We start from the raw sequence: 18,457 nt of genomic DNA, 5'->3' as shown, positions 1-18,457 counted from the left end.
GCATGCTCGCGGTCGCAGGCGAACGCAATCAGATCTCGTTCTTCTTTCTGTCAACATCATTAAATCAACCATCGTAGCCACATGCTTTCAGCCATGTTGATCATAGTTGGTCACTGGGACTATTGGGTGGTGCCACATATGTCACATGATCAACTTCCGATCAAATGTCATCCACTTCCGGTCAGTGGCCAAAACGTGATTTTCACTAAAAATGCTTCTCCTCCCACATATAACATAGCATCGTGACGTCACTTGCACACATACATCACCTATAGCCAGTGTCTAAAAGTCCTTCACAGAATTGGGATCAAAGGTCATTGAGGGGTCACTTCCGGTAAAAGTCTGAAAATTTGTAAAAATATTCAAAAAATCACTGTCTTTACATATTACATAGCAGAGAGTCGCCATTAGCACACATGCATCGCTACTAGCATGGGTCTTTAGGATGCCTACAGTTTTGGGGTCAAAGGTCATTAAGGGGTTACTTCCGGTCAAAAACCAAAATTATCAAAAATTTTAAAAAAATTTTTATCTCAAAATGTAAACAGACCAGAGCAATATAACCATCATACATGAATTGGTATTACCTGATGTATGCACGGTATTTTTATTTTGGGGGTCAAAGGTCATTAAGGGTTCACTTCCTGTTTTTAGCTAAATGACTTCAAGAATTTTTATCTCGACAACTAAACATAGTAGAATTTTTTAATTAAAACTGGAAAAATGCATTTTGTCGGTGTACATAAGGTTTTTTTTCATTGAGGTCAAACGTCATTAAGGGGGTCAAAAGGTCAATCATAAATTTAAAAAAATCAAAATCCATTTATAAATTCCGATTAAGCTGGAATTCACCAGGAATATTCCTTATGACATCCTGAGCAGTATGTAATATTTTGCGGGGTCAAAGGTTATTAAGGGATCACTTCCGGTTATCAACAAAACCGCCTGGTGGCTGTGCTCGCGGTCGCAGGTGACCGCAACCAATCAGATCTCGTTGCACAGCCGCCATCGGCGCTGTGCATTCTTTTTACCGCGTTCTTCTTTCTTGCACAGCCGCCATCGGCGCTGTGCATTGTTTTTACCGCGTTCTTACCTAGCCGGGACACCGGCTAGGTCTTGTGATGCTATCGGATCTTTCTTCTTTCTGGCAACACGTGCGTGACTTGCCACGTTTCGCCCTAGCTCTGTTATGCTTTGACAGTTTTTGACCATACTTGGTCACAAACACCACTGACCATGTCCCCACATGTGACATGACATTGAACTCCATTTGACCTTTGACCTGCTCACAATGGCAAAAATGTGATTTTTACTCTAAAATGCTTCTTCTTCCACAAATAACATGTGATGGTGACATGCTTAGGTCATGTGACTTGACTTTGGTCGGTGTCTATAATTTATTCACAGAATTTGGGTCAAAGGTCATTAAGGGGTCATTTCTGGTCTGAGAGCTAAAAATATTCAAAAATCACTGTTTTTACAAATTACATAGCAGAGTGCTGTCATTAGCACACATGCATTGCTACTAACCAGGGTCTTTGGGGTGTCTACAGTTTTGGGGTCAAAGGTCATTAAGGGGTCGCTTCCGGTCAAAACCCAAAAATCATCAAATATGTTCATTTTTTTTTATCTCAAAACGTAACCAGACCAGAGTGACATAAACTTCATATATGCATTAGTGTTACCCGATGTATGCACAGTATTTTTATTTTTTTTGGTCAAAGGTCATTTAGACGTCATTTCCGGTTTTAAGCTAAATAACTTCAAGAATTTTTATCTCCATAACTAAACATAGTAGATTTTTTAATTTAAACTGTAACAATGCATTTTCTCGGTGTAAATGAGGTTTTTTAATATTGGGGTCAAAGGTCATTAAGGAGGTCAAAACGTCAAATTTGCAAAAATGTTTAAAATTACGGAAAAGTAGCTGTATCTCAGCCTATGGAAGACGGATAAAGCCCCTACATGCTACAGTGATGCACCATTAATGGTGTGAGATGTCCATAATAGCCGGTCAAAGGTCAAACTTTAAGTTAAGACTGGCATTTTCGGCCCCGGCTAGGTCCAGATCTGTAACCAGATCTAGTTCTTTCTGTCAACATTTTGCCGACCCCCCCTCTGGAAATTTACAAATTGCTCTAGCTCCGACATACTTTCATGGATTTCAACCAAACTTAGACACACTCATCACTGGCACTTGCTACAAATGTCACATGATCAATTTCCGGTCAAAGATCATCCACTTCCGGTCAATGACCAAAAATGTGATTTTCACTAAAAATGCTTCTTCTTCCACATATTACATAGCATCGTAACGTCACTTGCACACATGCATCATCTATGGCCAGTGTCTAAAAGTTGTTCACAGAATTGGGATCAAAGGTCATTAAGGGGTCACTTCCGGTAAAAGTCTGAAAAATTTGCAAAAATATTCAAAAATCACTGTCTTTACAAATTACATAGCAGAGAGTCGCCATTAGCACACATGCATCGCTACTAGCCAGGGTCTTTAGGATGTCTACAGTTTTGGGGTCAAAGGTCATTAAGGGGTTACTTCCGGTCAAAAACCAAAATTATCAAAAATGTTTAAAAATTTTTTATCTCAAAATGTAAACAGACCAGAGTAATATAATCATCATACATGAATCAGTGTTACTTGATGTATGCATGGTATTTTTATTTTGGGGGTCAAAGGTCATTAAGGGGTCACTTCCTGTTTTTAGCTAAATAACTTTAAGAATTTTTATCTCGACAACTAAACATAGTAGAATTTTTTAATTAAAAGTGGAACAATGCATTTTGTCGGTGTATATAAGGTTTTTTTTCATTGAAGTCAAAAAAGTCATTAAGGGGTCAAAAGGTCAATCATAAATTTAAAAAAAATCAAAATCCACGTATAAGTTCCGATTAAGCTGAAATTCACCAGGAATATTCCTTATGACATCCTAAGCACTATGTTATATTTTGCGGGGTCAAAGGTAATTAAAGGATCACTTCCGGTTCTCACAGATTAAGGGGTCATTTTTTATTTTGCATCAGCCCCCCCCCCCTAAACTACCTGGCGGTTGTGCATGCTCGCGGTCGCAGGCGGCCGCAACCATATCTAGTTCTTCTTCTTCTTTCTGTCAACATCATTAAATCAACCATCGTAGCCACATGCTTTCAGCCATGTTGATCATAGTTGGTCACTGGGACTATTGGGTGGTGCCACATATGTCACATGATCAACTTCCGATCAAATGTCATCCACTTCCGGTCAGTGGCCAAATACGTGATTTTCACTAAAAATGCTACTCCTCCCACATATAACATACCATCGTGACGTCACTTGCACACATACATCACCTATAGCCAGTGTCTAAAAGTCCTTCACAGAATTGGGATCAAAGTTCATTAAGGAATCACTACAAGAAAAAAAAAAAAAAATTTGTAAAAATATTCAAAAAATCACTGTCTTTACATATTACATAGCAGAGAGTCGCCATTAGCACACATGCATCGCTACTAGCTAGGGTCTTTAGGATGCCTACAGTTTTGGGGTCAAATGTCATTAAGGGGTTACTTCCGGTCAAAAATCAAAAAAATAAAAAAAGTTTAAAAATTTTTTATCTCAAAATGTAAACAGACCAGAGTAATATAATCATCATACATGAATTAGTGTTACCTGATGTATGCATGGTATTTTTTATTTTGGGGGTCAAAGGTCATTAAGGGGTCACTTCCTGTTTTTAGCTAAATACCTTTAAGAATTTTTATCTCGACAACTAAACAAAGTAGAATTTTTGAATTAAAATGGGAACAATGCATTTTGTCGGTGTACATAAGGTTTTTTTTTTTCATTGAGGTCAAAGGTCATTAAGGGGTCAAAAGGTCAATCAAAATTTTAAAAAATTCAAAATCCATGTATAAGTTCCGATTAAGCTGAAATTCACCAGGAATATTCCTTATGACATCCTGAGCAGTATGTAATATTTTGCGGGGTCAAAGGTTATTAAGGGATCACTTCCGGTTATCAACAAAACCGCCTGGTGGCTGTGCTCGCGGTCGCAGGTGACCGCAACCAATCAGATCTCGTTCTTCTTCTTCTTTCTGTCAACATTTGATATAATTTGCTCTAGCTCCTTCATTATTTGACCGATTATGACCAAACTTGCGCACAAGCTCAACTACCCCAGCCTTCAGTGTGCCCAGCCTTTACATATGACATGACCCATTTGGGGTCAAACGTCACGCATGAGTAATTTTGGCTAAAAATGTGATTTTTACCAAAAATGCTTCTTCTCCTACAGATTACATGGTAGAGTATCGAGATTTGGACATTTACCTTGGCTATAGCCGGTGCCTATGGGGTCCTCACAGATTTGGGGTCAAAGGTCATTAAGGTGGTAATTCCCTCACATAACCAAATACCTTCAAAATGCTTCTTTTCCTACAGATTCTATGGTACAGAGATGCGACTGACACATATGCATTGACATTAGTTGGTGTCTATGGGGTCCTCACAGATTTTGAGTTCAAGGTCATACAGGGGACAAAAATGGTTGATCACTGAAAATCACTTTAAAATTCAATATTGTCTGCATATTACGTGCTGTGATCATCCGAATAATGCCAAAAGGGCTCTAGCATTATGTTCATATACGATTGTAATCAGATTTGGCTTAAACATGGAGGAGGGTCTGTTTTGGGGTCAAAAGGGTAAAATTCTAAAGTTTGTCCGATTAAAATGAAAATTAGTATATGTGATCTTGATATGATTCAAAATATATTGGAGGTCATGTCAAGGTCAGCAGAGGTCAACCAAAGGTCAAAAGGGGTCAAGTTCTAAAGTTTGTCCAAGTTAAATGAAAATTAGTGTATGTGATCTTGATATGATTCAAAATATAATGGATGTCATTTCAAGGTCACCAGAGGTCAACCAAAGGTCAAAGGGGTCAAATTGCAAAGTTTGTTCAATTTGCATGGAAATTAGTATACGTTATGTGGATATGATGCAAAATATGTGGTGAAGGTCATTTCCAGGTCATCAGAGGTCATTTCAAGGTCACGGCTAGACTTCGCAGCCTTACTAAGGATGCAATATATCTAGTTTGTTTTGTTTTGTTTTTGTTTTTGTTTTCTTTTTGTTTTGCTTTATTGTTTTGTTTATTATTTTCTTTCCTTCATGTTCCCAATAATCTCTGCTATGTAAGTGTCGTTTTAAATTTTGGTCAACTTCTTCATTTTAACATTTCTTTATAGCTTTGCATTCGGCCTAATGCCGATTTTTATTCTAGGCGCGCGCAAAATTAATGCTGTTTTACCAGCCCCGGGATTTTACGCACTGAATCCTCCCATTTTGCCTTCTGAATCATCATCATCTAGAACGTGTGTTAGGCAATGTTATTTTGGAACATTATTATTTTGAATGTTTTTTGCATTCCTTGCTATCTTCTGTAGATAGCATGTAGGGCCTTGATTCATACCTCTAATTTTTTTCTTTATGTTTAATTTTTTTTTAATGATATGACTCTCTACCGAAGATAGCAATCATGCCGGGTTTATATGAGACAAAAAAGTCATTGTTTTGTTTTTTTGTTTTGTTTTGTTTTTGTTTTCTTTTTGTTTTGCTTTATTGTTTCGTTTATTATTTTCTTTCCTTCATGTTCCCAATAATCAACATGCAAATACGCCGGACAGTGAAGTCGGTAAGCTTACTCAAGCTCAAACTCAAGGTGACGTCGGTCAGACATATCACCAGCATGAACAGTATTTAAATGAACAACAAGTTCAACAAGAAACTTTGACTGATTTGGAGATTGAAAAAGAATACCAGTTGTTACGAGTCGTACTTGACTCAAGGCCAAAATCACCTTTTACTCGAACTCACACGAATGCACAACACAAATACACTGTTTGATTAAGCTAACATAATCTTTAATTGAAAACAGAGTATGATTGGTACATATAATAACAATATCGCATATACAATAAAATCACACAATGACAGTTTTACTATATCAGTACTTAACCAGCTGTCTTCTTGTTGGTGATCCTAGAGTTCTTGCAATGTTCTGGACGACTGATGTAATATATCCTTATTCACTTGTCCTGCGAAAATCAGCGAAGTCCATCGTACACTTGCAATTTATAAATCCTTACACATAAAATCCTCATACGAAAATGATGATGCTTCCTCCAATCTCCTTTGCGCTGCTATCTCCACAAATATATCTCCTTGCGCTGCTTTCTCCGCAATATATCTCTTTGCGCTGCTTTCTCCAAAAATGGTGTTTCTTTCACCAATCACTCTTTTTCCAGGGAACAGGTTTCTTTAACACAGCTCCGCTGTTTTTTGACAGATGTGTTGCCTTCACAAACCCAGCAAACTCCAGCAATTTGACAGAAGAACTTTTAATCCTTTGATGAAGAAGAGCACTTTTGTGTGCTCGCTGTCTTCTTCGTTGCTGTATTAAAATTAGCTCAATTATTGGCTATATAAACTGGTTAAAATGTACTTCTTTTTTTGAAGCACGAAGACCATCACACACATGTGGAGTTTTCAATCTCACATGACATTCTGTAAAGTCCCAACAAAAGCCTTCAACTTTTATATCAGTACTCATGCAAAAACCCATCATCTATTAATAAACCATTACTTCAATCACATTTTCACAACATTGCTGCAATCTTGGGATTTCCCAAGATTAATTATACACATTCACCTTTCACATTACATCACTTCCTGGGGGGTTTTCCTGACTATGGTGCAATATACTGAACTGGGAATTTCCAAGTTCCAAACATAGATCTGACTTTGTTTACAATAATTTGGGGAATTCCAAAATACAAGGGGTTTCCCATCTCATGAAATACTTTCAGCTTGTAAACAAAGTTAAATAATTAAATTAAATCAAATTACTCAGGGCACATCACACAGTGTATTCGTGACTCTGTGTCGAGGGTACATTTAGACCCTTGTCTTCGCATGTGTGAAGGACCGTGCCCTGTTGGAAATCAAAATAAAGTGGAAAGGGCAAATTATTTTAATCTCACTAAATCCAGCAGATATGTTGAGACAGCATTGAAGCTAATCAAACTGAGCTATAAAGACATTGATGAGAAAGGAGCTGTAGGAACTCAGTTAATAGATCAGATTGCAACTGTTCTGAAAGCGAACATAAAGCAGAGATTATCATCTGCCTGTTTCTCTATTTTTACCTCTTCCCCGGACTTTTTTTTTTTTAATAGCGCGGCATGATAGGCCGAATGCCGATTTTTTAAAATTCGGGCAAAGTAACCGTGCGCGTTTTAGGACTTTTTTCGCTATATCTACTGAAGATAGCATTTAGAATCTCATCCCGATTCATTGCATCTTTCTACTCTAGAAGTAATGTTTTACATTATTTTCTCTAATTTTTACTTCATCGTGTAGCGGCGAGTTTTTTCTTTCTAATACATCAGTCCCGATCAGAAAGTTTAAAGCGATATTACATACTCATCACTTTCCGCATCTGCCTGTTTCTCTATTTTTACGTCTCCTCCCCCTTTTTTTTTTAATAGCGCGGCATATAGGCCGAATGCCGATTTTTTTTTATTCGCGCAGAGTACGGTAACCTTGTGCGTTTTAGGATTGTTTTTCGTAATATCTACTGAAAATAGGCCTAGCATTTAGAATCTCATATAGTCCCAAATTAACACCTATAGTCCCAAATTAAACCAAAACAAAAAGTCGTCCCAAACTTTGCATAAAAATTCTAGAAAATCGGTACAATATTAACAATTTTAGTGTTGAAAATCGTGTTTTACTAGAACTTGTGAATGTGATCTCTACAAATTTGAAAATCAAATGCGAAAATTTGAGTGATATTTACAATTATGTGCGCATGAACAAACGAGGTCAGAACGCGGTTAGCAGTCGGATGTAAACACGGGAAAACGGTGGCCTTTTTATATAGGTCCCTAGCACTAATTTTCTCAAAAATTAGTCGGACCATAAAATGTGTAGTCATTTCAGAAATGTTATGCAGAATTTTGTTCTAGTTAAGATGATATCAAATATAAATTTCAAAGATGGACGTAACTCGACTTATAGCCAAAACGCGACCCCTATTAGCACGTAAAGTCTCTGGAAAGCTTTTTTGTGGTATGTAGCCTACCCTTTATCGCGTTCAGCAGACAAAAACGACAACCAACGGGCATTGAAATTTGAGCTATCTGCAGTTGATAGCAAAATCACACGAATCCGACAAACACCAAAATGACATAAAACAGATAGAGAAATGAAAAAGGTTTATTTCAAAGTTTGCTTCAGCGTCATACGGTATTCGGTTCTTGAGATATTTCAATTTTAATATTACCCATGTAAATCAATGCAGGAGCTCTATAGACACCGGCACCAGAATCGAGCAAATTACGGCATGTCTCACCACATTTTCTTTTAGTATAAAAATCGGCACTAGGCCGAATGCAAAGCTATAAAGAAATGTTAAAATGACGAAGCTGACCAAAATTGCTATCTTCAGAAGATAGCTAGCAACAAAAAAAAATAATAATATTTAAAAAAAACCAAAAAAACATTGCCTAGCACGCGTTGTAGATGATGATTCAGTACGGCGCGAAACGGCAAAACTGCACTGAACGGGGTTGTGCGCTCAGAGAAAAATCGGCATTAGGCCGACTGCAGATAAAGAAATGTAAAATGACGAAGCTGACCAAAATTTAAAACGGCACTTATAAAGCAAAGATTATCATCTGCCTGTTTTTCTATTTTTACCTCTTTATTTCCCTTTTTAATAGCGCGGCATAGGCCTATAGGCCGAATGCCAATTTTTTAAATTCGGGCAGAGTAACCGTGCGCGTTTTAGGATTTTTTCGCTATATCTTCTGAAGATAGCATTTAGAATCTCATCCCGATTCATTGCATCTTTCTACTCTACAGGGTGGGCCAAAAACAACTTTACCCAATTACAAAGGTTCATATCTCAAAATTGAAAAGTCTGCTTCAAATTGTTTTTACATATTCGTAAAGAACATCTTCTTAAGAGTATTTGGTGAAAAAACTATCCAAAAATGTATTAAATTAAGAACGTGACGCTAGTTTTAAATCAAAGGGTCAAAATTAACTTTGTCCACGCGAAGGCTTACTGGCTGTCGCGTCGCATCACTTGCAATACCGAGTTCGATAGAGAATGAGAACCACTCAGTATACGCACAAATTTGTTCAGCAATTTTATATAACACAACCAAATAAATAAACATAAACAATTTAAATTTCAAGCTACGATATTTCGTCATGATATGCAGCTTTCAGGCTGCAAAGATATCAAAACAATTCTCTTCAAATATGCGCAAAAGGAATTGTAACCTCAGACCTCATTTTTGTCATTTTTGTAAAATGTTATCTACAAGAAAGTTTGCACTTTTGCGTTCGTGGTATGTTCGGCCCCGGGTTCGGCCGGCAAATTGTTGCGTCGACAACTGACTCTGGGGTTATAGCTGCAAGTTCCCTTTGAACCGCTGCAATATTTGCAGCTGAACGGTCACTTCTTGGACGTCCGCTGCGTGCTTTGCATCTCAGTATTCATCACACTTCCGAGGTTGTGAAAGTTGTTCATGTGTAGAGTTATGGTAGGTTTTGGCGGGACTCTTACGTTCGGGAAACGAATCCGAAATTGACGCTGCACTTCCAAAAAGCTTTCTGTTCATACAACTGCCATAAAAGTCCTCTCTTGTGTTGTGAATTGCCTTATCTTGACACCTTGCAAACCTATTTAGAAATAAGTTACGCAGTCTCAAAATGCACGAAGACTACCTATTTAAAATTCAAAACTTGCGCCAGATGAAACCTCTGTAATTGTGTAATTTTTATGCTAATTGTTAGTCAATGACAGTGAAGTTCGAGTACATGACAAGTAAATGGGGATTAAAATCGATTGTATTTCTTTCATGCATATAAAACAATCATCACTTTTCAAAGACAAGCCAAACGTGTTTACTAATTACATGTATGCCTAACGCATATGTATGCCTTACTCTTAGCAATCGGACAAATCCCATTGAATTAGGCCTACGTGTGGACAAAGTGATTTTTGACCCTCGGACGTAAAACTAGCACCATTTTGTTAATTTAGCTTCTTTTGCTTCCATTTCTTCATCACATACTCTTAGAAAGATATACATTTAGAATATGTAACATTAACATGAATGGCTCTTCTATAATTCAAGCAACCACCCTCTGAAATTGGGTAAAGTTGTTTTTGGCCCACACTGTAGAAGTAATGTTTTACATTATTTTCTCTAAATTTTTACTTCATCATGTAGCGGCGAGTTTTTTCTTTCTAATACATCAGTCCCGATCAGAAAGTTTAAAGCGATATTACAGACTCATCACTTTTTGTATCTGCCTGTTTCTCTATTTTTACCTCTTCCGCCCCTCCCTTCTTTTTTTTTTTTAAATAGCGCGGCATATAGGCCGAATGCCGATTTTTTTTTTTTTCGGGCAGAGTAACCTTGCGCGTTTTAGGATTTTTTCGTAATATCTACTGAAGATAGGCCTTAGAATCTCATATAGTCCCAAATTAACGCCTATAGTCCCAAATTAAACCAAAACAAAATGTCGCAACATTTGAAATTTTAAATTGTTTCTCAGTAGATATAGCACCAGTAGGCCTAATTCGATTCGAGAATATATATCTCGCGCAGGGGACATTGAAAACATAGGCCTGCATTTTATTTCAGCTACAGAAGATAGCAAGCAAAGCAAAAAACATGCAAAATAATAATGTTCCAAAAAACATTGCCAAACACGCGTTCTAGATGATTATGATTCAGTACGCAAAATGTGAGGATTCATACGCAAAATCCCGGGGCCGGTAAAACGGCTATAATTTACCTCGCGCTTAGAAAAAAATCGGACCAGACAACGGATGTGCCGTACTGAATCATCGTTTAAAAAAAATATATTCGGCCATGTTTTGCATTTGTTTTTCTTAATTTTTTCCCTTTATGTTTCTGATAATCTCTGCTATATAATGCCGTTTTAAATTTGATCGGCTTCGTTATGTTAGCATTATTTTCTTAATAGCTTTGCATTTAGCCTATTGGCTATTTTTTTCCCCTAAGCACGCAGTCAATATTGCTCCGTTGCGTACTGAATCGTCATCTACGTTGCGTACTGAATCATCATCTAGAACGCGTGCTAGGTAATGTTTTTGGAATATTATTATTTTTCACGTTTTTTGCTATGCTTGCTATCGTCTGAAGATATAGCATTTAGGGCCTACGAAGAAAATAATTAATACCTCCAGCGGAATCTGTTAAAAAATCTTCTCGTATATATACTTCTCGTATATATAAATATTTTTCTTTATGTTTAGTTTTCTTTTTAAATTTTGACTATCTACTGAAGATAGTAATTACGACGGGTTACTAACCCTAAATTATTTGCTACATGTTTGTTTTGCTTTCATAACAAGGGTACATGCTTCTTTGGAATGCAACTGCACCTGTTTGATTGAGTCATTGACCTGATGACGTGGTACAGGAGGTCATTAACCTGACACGAATACACCGAACCTGACATTCCGGAACTAGTGAATTGCTACATGTTACGCCAAAACAGATTTGCAACAAGGGTGGGCATCTTTAACGGAATGCAACTACACCTGTTTGATTGGGTCATTGACCTGATGGCGTGGTACAGGAGGTCGCTAACCTGACACGAATGTGTACACCGAACTTGACATTCCTGAACTAACCCCAAATTGCTACATCTTTGTATTGCGGCAAACATGTTTACAAACAAGGGTAGACTTCTTTGGAATGCAACTGCACCTGTTTGATTGGGTCATTGACCTTATGGCGTGGTACAGGAGGTCGCTAACCTGACATAAATGTGCACACCGAACTTGACATTCCTGAACTAACCCCAAATTGCTACATCTTTGTATTGCGGCAAACATGTTTACAAACAAGGGTAGACTTCTTTGGAATGTAACTGCACCTGTTTGATTGGGTCATTGACCTAATGGCGTGGTACAGGAGGTCGCTAACCCGACACAAATGTGCACACCGAACTTGACATTCCTGAACTAACCCCAAATTGCTACATCTTTGTATTGCGCCAAAACGTGTAAGGGCAGACTTCTTTAGAATGCATCCAGTGCACCTGTTTGATTGGGCCATTGACCTGATATGACGTAGTACGGGAAATCACTGATCGGACACGAGTGGGCAGGACTTTCTATCTGATTGGCTGAAGTTAGTAGGCGGTTTTTACATGTTTTGTCGTAGATTGGTATATAGTATAATTATGCTGAGCTGGTACAAAGTTATGCTGAGCTGGTACAAAGGGTCACCTGCACGTGACGGGAAAGGCCTGATTGGCTGGCTCTAAAGCAAAACATGATAATTATAGGAATTCAGTGCTTATTAGCTGTTGGATCATCAATAATATCATGGGCTGGCTGGTGTGGGGAAATCATCTGACCTGACACAAATAGAGCTACAAAGGGGAGGGACCTTGCTTCGGATTGGCTGAAAGTTCGGTCACTACTTTTAAAACTACAGTGTGTTACCATGATCGTTCTAAAAGGGTATTTGTTTTTAAAATGATTAAATACATGGTTAATAAATTTGATAAAACCAAAGTTACAGCTGGTTGCAGTCCCCGAACCTGAAAATCCTGAATCCTTTGACTGGCAGTCTGGACGTCAGTAGCGTACCGTAATGTTAAAAAACTGTAAATACACCGTCCTTAGTTAAACAAGCACAATAACACACATATATAGGATTAACAATAACAACTCTCTTCACTTTAATCACCATCTTGTTAACAATTTAACAATTAATATACTCTGGTTTGAATTATTTAACGTACTATTATCATGACATATTATATCTACTGGTCAGTGTCAATGTCAGAAGAATATCGCTCCAGTTTCTGGAGAGCTTATTTCCAAACTGTGTTAAGTCCACAACCACATGTATCTCATTTACTTGTGTGATACAATCACAATTACTTTGACATGCATCAATGAGTTGCACCATCATCAAGCCATTATTTACCACAAGTTAACAATATGCAGACTATTGGTCTCATTTGGGAGACAAAGGCCTCACACAGTGTTGTTACTGTGCATCCATCCACTGTTTGCTTTGTAATGATGCATCCAACTGAAATTATAATACCTATAGCAATCACAACCCATTGCAATATCGCACAGGTAAATCAGAAACTTGTGTTTGTAGATTTAACACGGTTTGGAAATAAACTCTTCATATGTGTACACAGTTACCATAAACCATGAATTTACTGTCACGTGACATGGATGCATCATGCAACTGCCTTCTGAGATGGATGCAACTGCCTTCTAAGTCTACTTCAGATACTATAAGTAGGGATGACCAATGAACCATCAACTTGATTAGAACACTCCCATAGACATGCAGGGAGCTCAACTGTGCACTGCTTGCACAGCCATTTCTAAATTGAGCTCATTCTTTTTATTTTTCATAATTTTTCTGTAAAAATTGGAGATGTTAATGCCAATTATGTTTTGTAACTATCCTGCAAATTACAGCATCATAACTTATTTGGTTTTTCTGTAAGTGTGAGTCAAAATTGGTCAATCGCCACAGTGCGCTTAATTGCCAGTGGCCCAGTGCAGCACTGCTCAGAATGGCACAAAATATTCAGAAAAAAAAGATCAGGTGAACACCTTGACCTACTGAGCTGTAATTTGGCAGAGTTGTTGTTATTACCTCTATCATACCCTCTGTAAAAGGAAAAAAAAAACGGACAAGTAGATCTCGAGTTAAAATTAAATCACCAGCTTCCCTTTGGAATTTCCAAACACCTTTCGAATCATGTTAAATAGACACCTTTCTGAACATAAATGTGAAGTTTCATGCTCATTTGTTGTATTATTCACCTGATCTTAACCCTAAACATTTTCTTATATTTATACCATCTGCACTGACTTGCTGCTATACACGCACAGGAGCTGTACTTTTAAAATACGCGCCTAATCAATAATGAGTCTTTCACTCCATTGTTAAAGTACTGTACTCTCTGTAGCATATGGCGTGACCAGGCCCTGGATGTGATGGTTTTGTAGCACATGACAGTATTCATTCAAGCCTATCAAGGTCTGTTATTAGCCACTTGCTGAATGGCTGGGCATTATCAGCTATCAAAGAGATACCTTATGCTGCTGCCAATCACAATAGAGGTTAAACATTTTGTTAAAACCCCAGAAGTGATATCAGGATAAAGCTGTGCATGTTGGTACTTGATTGTTTGGATTCCTATGTTGAAAATCCCTTGTAGTACATTAGTATTTTTCTTATGTGTAGTGTATATTGTTGTGGAAAAAAGTTCACCTGGACTTTTGATTTTGTGCCACTTTGGCCATTATGGATGATTTTTGGCAAATGTTTTCTAAAAGCATGATTTCAGTGCCTCGGTTTGAAGAAATACTTAATGCTATTGACTAGTAAAGTGCCATTTCATAAGAAACCCTTTGATACTTTCACAATATGCTTGTTTCATGTTTGCATATATATTAAAATAAAGAAATATAAAAGGTAAATATATGCTTATACCAATTTTGCTCACATTGCTATATTTAGACTTTGTCAATTTATTTCGCTCCAATGACCGGTCAGAATGGGAAACTTTGAAAATTCATAATTCAAAAGTTTTTGACCGATTTTGACCATTTAACCACCAAAATACTTCTGTTGATGAGTTCTTTCCAGAAAACAATCTTTTGTAGCAAAAGGGGCAACATGAAATTATGATGGTCATCCCTACTATAAGGCCAAGTGAAAAAAAAGATACATGTTGATCGTCCCCCTGCTTCCTTTTTGTAGGGATTCTTAAATGTTGTTATTATTTATTTCAGGCTTCACACATTTTTGTTCTCTTCAAGTTATATAATATTATAGGCGATTTTGCATTGTAAAACCATAGTTAATATTAAATAAAAAGGCAATCCTGTTTTTGAAAATAGTCTTGATACATTTGAGTTTTGATAGTATAATTTAAAAAAAAGTATACATTAGTTATGTTACATTACCTAGGTAATACAGCTAAATTGCTATTTTGCTGTAAAATGTCATAGATAATGCAAACTATTCTTTATTTGAATTGTAATACCAAAACAAACATTTGACACTTTTTTGTCAAAACTCAAGTATTTTTAGGTTTTTGAGCCCTTGTAAAACCAAAAATTTTGTCTTTAGCCTTTTTGGTAATAACTCGAATGGAACCCAGATAGATCAAACTATAAATGTTCTGAATCCTTATGACAAGAGGAATATATTAGTCTTATTTAAACCACAGTTTGAGCTCAATGAACACTAAGGCCCGTATGCACAAAAGAGTTAGACCTGGTCTAAAGTTAGACCTGGTCTAAGTGAAATTTAGTTCCACCAGGAATGGTCCCTTACTATTGTTTCCTTCCTAGAGTAGGTAGCAAATTCTAAAGATTTAAATGCACTGTTCAAAAATAAAACAAAATAACTTGTAAAATGTAAAGGAAAAATGTCCTTTCTCCTGGGACTAAATTTCACTTAGACCCGGTCTAACTTTAGACCCAGTCTAACTCTTTTGTGCATACGGACCTAAGAGTTTTTGCCAGGGTACCAAATGTCCACTTTCACTTTTTTGGTCATTTCTCAAGGTCTAGTACACGACAAAGAAGAATAACTTAAATTTTAGGGACCTTCCATGCATACAGGATCAACCATAATAGAATGTACTATAATGACAAAAAAAAATGTCATATGAGCACAACATAGCAGAATTAAAAACTTCACCAAACCACATTAATATTCAAACAATCTTGTTGTCAATTCCCTGTGAAAGATTTAAAGATTTTTTGGCTTATATAGGAACTGTAATGAAAACAAACAATGTGCAACAGCACTGCAATACAGGTCCTTTTGCAAAATTTAAATTGTACTTGTAAACTAATGGTACTGGTAAAAGTCAAAATAATATTTTACAAGTTTTTGCAAAAATAGAATCATTGTAGTCTCGATTTTTGTCAATTCTTTATGACTTTTTGGCTTATACATGTAGGAAAAGTAATGAAAACAATGTGCATGAGCACAACGATACCAATAGGCCTAATTATAACCGAAAATAATGAAGTGCAGTTTGCAAAAAGTAAATTTATATACTTGAATGGGACAAAGAAATATTTACCAGTACATAAGAAAAAAGCACATATCTGCAAAATGCTGAATGTCATTATGCTGATGTCATTATCTACATGGTTTAGTGCCAGTAGACTATCACAATTTGTGACACCATTATGTGACCAGCTCCAACAAAACCCAAAACAAGTCGCAAGCCGTGTTTTTGAGTTATAGGTCTTTATTAAAGATGGCATTCCCATAAAAAAAATTCAAATTTTGGAATGGTATTTGACTGTGGGATTAAGTGGACTTTCAAATCCTTGAAAGTACTTATTGAAAAAAGGTTTATTTTTATCAATAAATTACAGTTGAACCATGTTAATCCCTATTCAATCATGTGTAAAGCAGAAAACTAATCACTCCATTACTCGGAAGGCTATAGCCGAGGCTATAGCCGCGGAGCTGAAAGTTACCCTTACCAGCACCCTACTACCATCTTAAGGGGCTGGGTTTCCCACTGGATGTTTTTAACATCCTTTGGGTGCTCCATGTGTTTTCCTGCTTATACTAGTTCTTCCTCCTTCTCAGCATCCAGTTGTCTAGGGCTTAATATTTAGTTTTAGTCTTCAGCTTCGTTTGCATGGTAGGACAGAATACCTGTTTCAGGTACTTCTGTAGGGTAGAGACACCTGAGTCTGGGAAAATCAAGACTTCACCGATGCAGCTGAGGGGTACATACACACAGATCTCCTCGGCAGGCGACCAGGTGTATCCCCATATGATTTAGTATGGGTGGCAACTGGACTAAATGCTGAAACCTTTCCTTTATATCCTCTATGACAGAAGGAGTGGCGACCTCTGTCTTATTCAGCCATTGACAAGAAATATGAGTTTACATTTAAGCACCAGGGTTAAAGCCCCTGCTATGAAGTCTGGACCATCTAAGTCACCGTTAGACTATGCTAACATCAATGACGGTTTGATCTCAAAGCCAGTTGATACCATCCCTGGACGGACCAAACCTGATGCAGATAAGGATGGTCAAGACAAATTTGTACAAAGGAAAAAACCATTTACCATCAGCACTTTCAACATCAGAACTCTCAACTCACTAGCCAAAAAAGAAGAACTTGCTCATGAAGCCGCACATTATGGCATTGACATCATATGTCTGCAGGAACACCGGATTTGTCACAATGACTCCCTCTTGCAGGAAGATCTGAATGGATACAGATTAGTCACCTCTTCAGCATGGAAGAACCAAAGGAATGCTGCCACTGGTGGAGTAGGCTTCTTAATCTCACCAAGAGCCATCAATTCCTGCATGTCCATTATTAGTCATAATGAACGGATTATGGAAATTTCTCTGCTGGGCAATCCAACATCCACAGTTCTCTGCTGCTACAGTCCACATAACGAACAACCTGAAGAAGCTGTTATCTCCTTCTACCAAGAACTCTCTTCTACAGTTAATGCCATCCCAGCTCATAACTTACTTATAATTGGAGGAGACTTTAATGCTCAGCTTGGGCCATCAGATGCTCTCTTCACACCTGCTAAAGAAACCAATAGAAATGGCAACCACATGAAAGACTTCCTGCAGGAACATAACCTCATAGCCACAAACACAAGGTTTCAAAACCGCATCAACAGATTATGGACACATAGGCGTCCTAATGGCCAACTAGTTCAACTAGACTTTGTCCTGGTAAGAAAGAAGTGGATCAACTCAATCAAGAATTCACGTGCATACAGCGCCTTCGAGGGTGTGAACTCGGACCATAGGATTGTTTCATGCAAATGTCAAATCAGCTACCGGAAATGCAGAACTTCCATGAAAGACCCAATGAAACGTATTGACTGGAAGAAGGTTACCAGAGACACCATCCTGGGTGAGCAGTTTGTGGTAGCAGTCTATAACCGCTTCAGTTCTCTACACGATGAGCTACAAGAACCCAATATTAGCACCACTTATGATACCTTAGTTGCGGCTAATGGGGAAGTTGCACTGGAGATGCTCCCTAAAAAATCAAAGCAGTCCTACAACATTGCTGCATCAGACAAAGTCACTGAGGCAAGAGATGTCTTAAAGAGTGCATCTATGAAACACAATGCTAGATCCACCCGAGCCTCACAAAAGCTCCTCGAATCGGCCAAAGTTACTCTTGATAAAGCCTACACAGAAACTCTGGAGTCCTCTATTCAAAAGAAGACAGAGGAACTTGACAACCTCCATCATGAATATAAACATGCAGCTTCTTGGGAACTCCTCCGGGAGATAACTGATACCAAATCTGCTCCTGTGGTTAGAGTGAAAGGCAATACATCT

This window comes from Amphiura filiformis, chromosome 8 (assembly GCF_039555335.1).
Source record: "Amphiura filiformis chromosome 8, Afil_fr2py, whole genome shotgun sequence".
Classification (NCBI taxonomy): domain Eukaryota; kingdom Metazoa; phylum Echinodermata; class Ophiuroidea; order Amphilepidida; family Amphiuridae; genus Amphiura; species Amphiura filiformis.
Note: the sequence above shows the minus strand (reverse complement) of the source record.